This window comes from Hyperoodon ampullatus, assembly GCF_949752795.1.
Source record: "Hyperoodon ampullatus genome assembly, chromosome: 5".
Classification (NCBI taxonomy): domain Eukaryota; kingdom Metazoa; phylum Chordata; class Mammalia; order Artiodactyla; family Ziphiidae; genus Hyperoodon; species Hyperoodon ampullatus.
The window spans coordinates 46,848,080-46,856,689 of record NC_136918.1 but is presented as its reverse complement, the minus strand read 5'-3'; positions in this window follow the sequence as shown (position 1 = coordinate 46,856,689).

The following is an 8,610-nucleotide window of genomic DNA, read 5'->3' as shown; positions in this document are numbered from 1 at the left end:
GTGATACCTCATTGTAGTTTCGATTTGCATTTCTCTAATGATTAGTGACATTGAGCATCTTTTCATGTGTTTGTTGGCAATCTGTGTACCTTCTTTGGAGAAATGTCTGTTTAGATCTTCTGCCCATTTTTGGATTGGGTTGTTTGTTTTTCTGGTATTGAGCTGCATGAGCTGCTTGTAAATTTTGGAGATTAATCCTTTGTCAGTTGCTTAGTTGGCAAATATTGTCTCCCATTCTGAGGGTTGTCTTTTTGTCTTGTTTATGGTTTCCTTTTGCTGTGCAAAAGCTTTTAAGTTTCATTAGATCTCATTTGTTTGTTTTTATTTCCATTTCTCTAGGAGGTGGGTCAAAAAAGGATGTTTCTGTGATTTATGTCATAGAGTGTTCTGCCTATGTTTTCCTCTGAGAGTTTTATACTGTCTGGCCTTACACTTGTAGTGTCTGGTCTTTAATCCATTTTGAGTTTATTTTTGTGTATGGTGTTAGGGAGTGTTCTAATTTCATTCTTTTACATGTAGCTGTCCAGTTTTCCCAGCACCACTTATTGAAGAGGCAGTGCAATTTCTCCATTGTATATTTTCTCCATTGTATATTCTTGCCTCCTTTGTTAAAGATAAGGTGACCATATGTACGTGGGTTTATCTTTGGGCTTTCCGTCCTGTTCCATTGATCTATATTTCTGTTTTTGTGCCAGTACCATACTGTCTTGATTACTGTAGGTTTGTAGTATAGTCTGAAGTCCGAGAGCCTGATTCCTCCAGCTCTGTTTTTCTTTCTGAAGATTGTTTTGGCTATTCGGGGTCTTTTGTGTTTCCATACAAACTGTGCAATTTTTTGTTCTGTGAAAAATGCCATTGGTAGTTTGTTAGGGGTTACATTGAATCTGTAGATTGCTTTGGGTAGTATAGTCATTTTCACAATGTTGACCCTTTCAATCCAAGAACATAGTATCTTTCTCCATCAGCTTGTATCATCTTTAATTTTTTTCATCAGTGTCCTATAGTTTTCCACATACAGGTCTTTTGTCTCCTAAGGTAGGTTTATTCCTAGATATTTTATTCTTTTTGCTGCAGTGGTAAATGGGAGTGTTTCCTTAATTTCTCTTTCAGATTTTTCATCATTAGTGTATAGGAATGCAAGAGATTTCTGTGCATTAATTTTGTATCCTGCTACTCTACCAAATTCATTGATTAGCTCTAGTAGTTTTCTGGTAGCATCTTTAGGATTCTCTATGTATAGTATCATGTCCTCTGCAAACAATGACAGTTTTACTTCTTCTTTTCCTATTTGGATTCTTCTTATTTCTTTTTCTTCTCTGATTGCTGTGGCTAAAACTTCCAAAACTATGTTGAATAATAGCAGTGAGAGTGGGCAACCTTGTCTTGTTCCTGATCTTAGAAGAAATGGTTTCAGTTTTTCACCATTGAGAATGATGTTAGCTGTGGGTTTGTCATATATGGCCTTTATTATGTTGAGGTAGGTTCCCTCTATGCCTACTTTCTGGAGAGATTTTATCATAAATGGGTATTGAATTTTGTCAAAAGCTTTTTCTGCATCTACTGAGATTTTCATATGGTTTTTATCCTTCAGTTTGTTAATATGGTGTATCACATTGATTGATTTGCATATATTGAAGAATCTTGCATTCCTGGGATAAATCCCACTTCATCGTGGTGTATGATCCTTTTAGTGTGCTGTTGGATTCTGTTTGCTAGTATTTTGTTGAGGATTTTTGCATCTATATTCATCAGAGATATTGGCCTGTAGTTTTTTTGTGACATCTTTGTCTGGTTTTGGTATCAGGGTGGTGGTGGCCTCATACAGTGAGTTTGGGAGTGTTCCTCCCTCTGCTGTATTTTGCATGAGTTTGAGAAGGTTAGGTGTTAGCTCTTCTCTGAATGTTTGATAGAGTTCGCCTGTGATGCCATCTGGTCCTGGGCTTTTGTTTGTTGGAAGATTTTATTTTATTTATTTATTTTTATTTTTATTTTTTTGCGGTATGTGGGCCTCTCACTGTTGTGGCTTCTCCCGTTGCGGAGCACAGGCTCCAGACATGCAGACTCAGCAACCATGGCTCACGGGCCCAGCCGCTCCATGGCATGTGGGATCCTCCCGGACTGGGGCACGAACCCGTGTCCCCTGCATCGGCAGGCGGACTCTCAACCACTGCGCCGCCAGGGAAGCCCTTGTTGGAAGATTTTTAATCACAGTTTCAATTTCAGTGCTTGTGATTGGTCTGTTTATATTTTCTATTTTTTCCTGATTCAGTCTCGGAAGTTTGTGCTTTTCTAAGAATTTGTCCATTTCTTCCAGGTTGTCCATTTTATTGGCATAGGTTGCTTGTAGTAATCTCTCGTGATCCTTTGTATTTCTGCAGTGTCAGTTTACTTCTTTTTCGTTTTTAATTCTGTTGATTTGCGTCTTCTCCCTTTTTTTCTTGATGAGTCTGGCTAATGGTTTATCAATTTTGTTTATCTTCTCAAAGAACCAGCTTTTAGCTCTATTGATGTTTGCTATTGTTTCTTTCATTTCTTTTTCATTTATTTCTGATCTGATCTTTATGATTTCTTTCCTTCTGCTAACTTTGGGGTTTTTTTTGTTCTTTCTCTAATCGCTTTAGGTGTAAGGTTAGGTTGTTTATTTGAGATGTTTCTTGTTTCTTGAGGTAGGATTGTATTGCTATAAACTTCCCTCTTAGAACTGCTTTTGCTGCATCGCATAGGTTTTGGGTCATTGTGTTTTCATTGTCCTTTTTTTCTAGGTATTTTTTGATTTCCTCTTTGATTTCTTTAGTGATCTCTTGGTTATTAAGTAGCGTATTATTTAGCCTCCATGTGTTTGTATTTTTTACTGTTTTTCTTCTGTAATTGATATCTAGTCTCACAGCATTTTAGTTGGAAAAGATACTTGATACGATTTCAGTTTTCTTAAATTTACCAAGCCTTGATTTGTGACCTAAGATATGGTCTGTCCTGGAAAATGTTCCATGAGCACTTGAGAAGAATGTGTATTCTGTTGTTTTTGGATGGAATGTCCTATAAATATCAATTAAGTCCATCTTGTTTAATGTGTCATTTAAAGTTTGTGTTTCCTTATTTATATTCATTTTGGATGATCTGTCCGTTGATTAAAGTGGGGTGTTAAAGTCCCCTACTGTTATTGTGTAACTGTCAATTTCCCCTTTTATGGCTGTTACCATTTGTCTTATATATTGAGGTGCTCCTATGTTGGGTGCATAAATATTTACAATTATTTTATCTTCTTCGTGGATCGATCGCTTGATCATTATGTAGTGTCCTTCTTTATCTCTTGTAATAGTCTTTATTTTAAAGTCTATTTTGTCTGATATGAGAAGTGCTACTCCAGCTTTCTTTTGATTTCTATTTGCATGGAATATCTTTTTCTATCCCCTCATTTTCAATCTGTATGTGTCCCTAGGTCTGAAGTGGGTCTCTTGTAGACAGCATGTGTATGGGTCTTGTTTTTGTATCTATTCAGCCAGTCTATGTCTTTTGGTTGGAGCACTTAATCCATTTACATTTAAGGAAATTATTGATATGTGTGTTCCTATTACTGTTTTCTAGTTGTTTTCGGTTTGTTTTTGTAGGTCTTTTCCTTCTCATGTGTTTCCTGCCTAGAGAAGTTCCTTTAGCATTTGCTGTAAAGCTGGTTTGGTGGTGCTGAATTCTCTTAGCTTTTGCTTGTGTGTAAAGGTTTTAATTTCTCCATCAAATCTGAATGAGATCCTTGCTGGGTAGAGTAATCTTGGTTGTAGGTTTTTCCCATTCAGCACTTTAAATATGTCCTGCCACTTCCTTCTGGCTTGCAGAGTTTCTGCTGAAAAATCAGCTGTGAACCTTATGGGTATTCCCTTACATGTTATTTGTTGCTTTTCCTTTGCTGCTGCTTTTACTATTTTTTCTTTGTATTTAATTTTTGATAACTTGATTAATATATATCTTGGTGTGTTTCTCTTTGGGTTTATCCTGTATGGTACTCTCTGTATTTCCTGTACTTGATTGACTATTTCCTTTCCCATGTTAGGGAAGTTTTCAACTGTAATCTCTTCACATATTTTCTCAGACCCCTTCTTTTTCTCTTCTTCTGGGACCTCTATAATTCGAGTGTTGTTGCATTTAATGTTGTCACAGAGTTCTCTGAGACTGTCCTCAGTTCTTTTCATTCGTTTTTCTTTATTCTGCTCCCTGGCAGTTATTTCCACCATTTTATCTTCCAGCTCACTTACCTGTTCTTCTGCCCCAGTTATTCTGTTATTCTTTCTAGAGTATTTTTAATTTCAGTAATTGTATTGTTCATCACTGTTTGCTCTTTAGTTCTTCTAGATCCTTGTTGAATGTTTCTTGTATTTCCTCTGTTGTGTTTCCAAGATTTTGGACCATCTTTACTATCATTACTTTGAATTCTTTTTCAGGTAGGTTGCCTATTTCGTCTTCATTTATTTGGTCTTGTAGGTTTTTATCTTCTTCGTCTGTAATGTATTTTTTTGTCGTTTCATGTATTTTTTGTTTTTTTGATGGGTGGTGCTGTATTCCTGTCTTACTGGTTGTTTGGCCTGAGATGTCCAGCACTGGAGTTTGTAGGCAGTTGGATAGAGCTGGGTCTTGGTGCTGAGGTGAGGACCTCTGGGAGGGCTCACTCCGATTGATATTCCCTGTGGTCTGATGTTCTCTGTTAGTGAGCAGTTTGGACTCGGAACTCCCACCACAGGAGCTCGGGCCCGACCTTCAGACTGGGAACCAAGATCCCACAAGCTTCGTGGAAGGGTTAAAAAAAAAAAAAGGGAAGAGAGAAAGAAGAAGAGGAGCAGTACAATATCAAAGAATAAAACACAAAATAAAATTAGAAAGATAATAAATGTATTAGTAGAAATAAAACTATAATTGAGACAACGGCAACAAGGTAAAAGAAAACCACAACAGAAAAAAGAAAAAGAAGGGGGGAACAAGTTAAAAGGAGGGATCACTAACAAAATATAAAGAATAAAATAAAATTAGAGAAATAAAAGATTTATTAGGAAAAATAAAAATATAAAAGAATCAAGAACAATGAATCAACAAGGTAAAACAGAAGCCCAATCTAAAAGAGGAAAACAGAAAAGAAAACAGAAAAAAAAAAGAAGAAAAGCCTTGGCTTTGGGGGCGGAGTTTAGGCGGGGGTGGAACTTAGGCAGGGGCGGGGTTTAGGGTGGGGCAGGACCTAGGCCGGTGGGGGCGGTGACGTTTGAGCATGGGGCGGGGCCTAGGCGGGGCACTGTTCAAGCCTGGGTCTGGTTCTCTGCTCAGGACCTGGGCAGAAGGGGAGAGGCAGCACGTGGAAAGAAGGGCCTCTGGAATGTGGAGTTCCGGAGTTTGGAGATAGGGCGCTGAGTGAGCGTGTGTGGGTGGGGTTTAGGCCGCGTGCGTTGGAGGGGGACCGAGTGTAGAGGTGGAGCCCTGGGTGGGGGTGAGGTGCGGTGCTTGGGTTCTGCACAGCAGGAGGGAGGCTCTGAGGACAGAGGATTAGGCCCAGGAGCCCAACAGGCTTCCCGGTGCCTAAGTGGACAGGGAAAGCGCTGGCCCCGTTCCCTTCCGTTCCTCTGTGCCCCTCCCCCACCGTCTCCCCCCATCGCCGTTGGCCCCCGAACCGTGGGTGGGTCCCGCTGGGTGTAGGAACTCCTCCCCTACCCCAGCCGCCTCTCAGGGGTGCCGGTCCCGGAGGTCCAGCCTTACCTTTGCTCCCCTTTCCCTCCCTCCCCCTCCCTCAGGACCCGTACGGCTGGAGGGGGCCTAGGTGGGCAGAGGATCAGGCCTGGGATCTCAACGGGTTCCTGGGGGCCCAAGTGGACAGGGGAAACCTGGCCACGCTCCCTTTTGATCCTCTGCCCTCCCAAATGCTTCCCCAATTTCCCCCTTCTGGCATGGGATCCCTTCCCCTCCCCTAGCTGCCCTTCTGGGGAGCCAGTCCCCTCCTGCCTCCACTTCTCCTCCCCCTTCACTTTCCCCATGCCACATGTCCTACCCGGTTGCTGGGGGTTCCTCTCGTCCCCTTCGGTGTCCGTGATCCCCCACTGGTGCCTGCTAGGTGCCCTAGTTGTGAGGAGACGGGCATTCCGCGTCCTCCTAGTACGCCATCTTGACTCCACCTCTCCTGATTTCTTTTTTTTAATTTATTTTATTGAAGTTTAGTTGATTTGCAAGTTGTGTTAATTTCTGCTGTACAGCAAAGTGATTCAGTTATACGTATGTATACGTTCTTCTTTTTCATATTCTTTTCCGTTATGGTTTTTCACAGGATATTGAATATAGTTCGCTGTGCTATACAGTAGAACCTTGTTGTTTATCCAGACAGAAGTTTTAAATTTCTCACCATGCTGAGTTAACATGATGAAATCTCATGCCATCCCAGTTCTGTCCCACCTGGGATGTGAACCATCCCTTTGTCCTGTGTATTCTGCCCGTTAGTCACTTAGTAGCCATCTTGGTATCACATCGACTGTTGAGGTATCAGTGCTCGTGTTTAAGTCGTCCTTATTTTACTTAATAATGGTACCAAAGTGAAAGAGTGGTTATGCTGGCAATTCAGATATGCCAAAGAGAAGCCGTAAAGTGCTTCCTTTAGGTGAAAAGGTGAAAGTTAATAAGGAAAGAAAAATGTTGTATGCTGAGGTTGCTAAGATCTGCCTTACAAATGAATCTTCCATCCATGAAATTGTCAAGAAGGAAAAACAAATTTGTGCTAGTTTTTTTTTTCACACCTCATATTGCAAAATTTATGGCTACAGTGTGTGAAGAGTACCTAGTTAAGATGGAAAAGGCATTAAATTTGTGGTGAAAGAGATGAACAGAAGATAGGGTTCATTACTGTTCTTTGTTTCAGGCATCCACTGGGGTCTTGGAACGTATCCCCCACAGATAAGGGGGGGACTAGGTAGACTGGGTTTTGTGTATAAGACCTGGCTTAGAATAACTAGGATGGAGTTCTGTTTTTTTTTCTTTTTTAACATCTTTATTGGAGTATAATTGCTTTACAATGGTGTGTTAGTTTCTGCTTCATAACAAAGTGAATCAGCTATACATATATCCCCATATCTCTTCCCTCTTGCGTCTCCCTCCCTCCCACCCTCCCTATCCCACCCTTCTAGGTGGTCACAAAGCACTGAGCTGATCTCCCTGTGCTATGCGGCTGCTTCCCACTAGCTATCTATTTTACATTTGGTAGTGTACATACGTCCATGCCACTCTCTCACTTCGTCCCAGCTTACCCTTCCCCCTCCTCGTGTCCTCGAGTCCATTCTCTACATCTGTGTCTTTTTTCCTGCCTGCCCCTAGGTTCTTCAGAACCACTTTTTTTTTTTTTTTTTTTTTTTTTTTTTTTTTTTTTTTAGATTCCTTATATATGTGTTAGCGTACGGTATTTGTTTTTCTCTTTCTGACTTACTTCACTCTGTATGACAGAGTCTAGGTCCATCCACCTCACTACAAATAACTCAGTTTCATTTAGGATGGAGTTTTTGTTGGTACCAACTTAAATGAAAATCAGAACAAAATCTTCTCTTCTCCCTTTTAGATTTCCCTTGATCTGAGTCTTTCCTATAAATAGGCTACTTCAGATTGCTTGTATTGTGAAAAATAAGCATAATTTTGGGAAGAAGATTTTCAGTTATCAGTATCAATGGGAGGTGGCAGCTCTATGAGTCATCTTCAAATAGAGGGAAAAGTTTAAATTGACACTGAAATATATATTTTGATTTTTTTGAAAGGACTTCTTCATGTCTAATGATTTTTGTCAGTATAATATTAAAATGGTTATTCTTTCTGAGCATGCACATTGGGCAGTCTTTGAGAAGCCTGGATGGTGTTGGAGTAAAAGCTGCTGCTATTTTTAGTTTGCACGGTAAGGTATAATTCATGCAATGGATCGTATGTGTTTGGATTACTGAAAGTCAGTTGCATTTATATATTTCTAAAGGTCCAATGTTACACCTATGCAGTTCAAATCACCTTGCTTCTGGATCCCCCCAATGCTTTATTTATTGCTGGTAATAAAACCTTCTAGTCACAATGCACAGTTCTTTTAATACCCTGCTGGACTGGATTTGTATCTGCTTATATTCGCAAATGAAAACTGGTCTCTCGTTTTCCTCTGAGGATGTCTTTTGACCACATCTCCATAGGTTTAGATATATTGTTTCCTTTTTGCTGATAATTTTTAAATAGTCTTATTGAAATTTCCTTCTTTCATATCATCGTGAGTTTTTGTTAATTTCATATTTAATTTTATTAAAATCAGAGAATATAGCTGTAACATTTCCTAATTTAGGAATTGAGACTTAGTAATTGAGACTTTCTTCATATAACTTATATAATTTAATTTAATGAATTTTTCTAGCTATTTAGAATATTTTTTGTTGGGTTCAGAGTTGTATGTATATATTAAATCTGTCTTGTAAATTGTATTATCTATATCATCTATATTTTTATCTATTGTCTTCTTGATCTTTTAAATTTCTGAGAGACATATGTTCAACTTCTCCTCTTATGATTGTGATTTTCTTAAATTCTTGTATTTCTGGTTTGTTTTGTGTTTTGTATGTCTTGACATGATGCTGT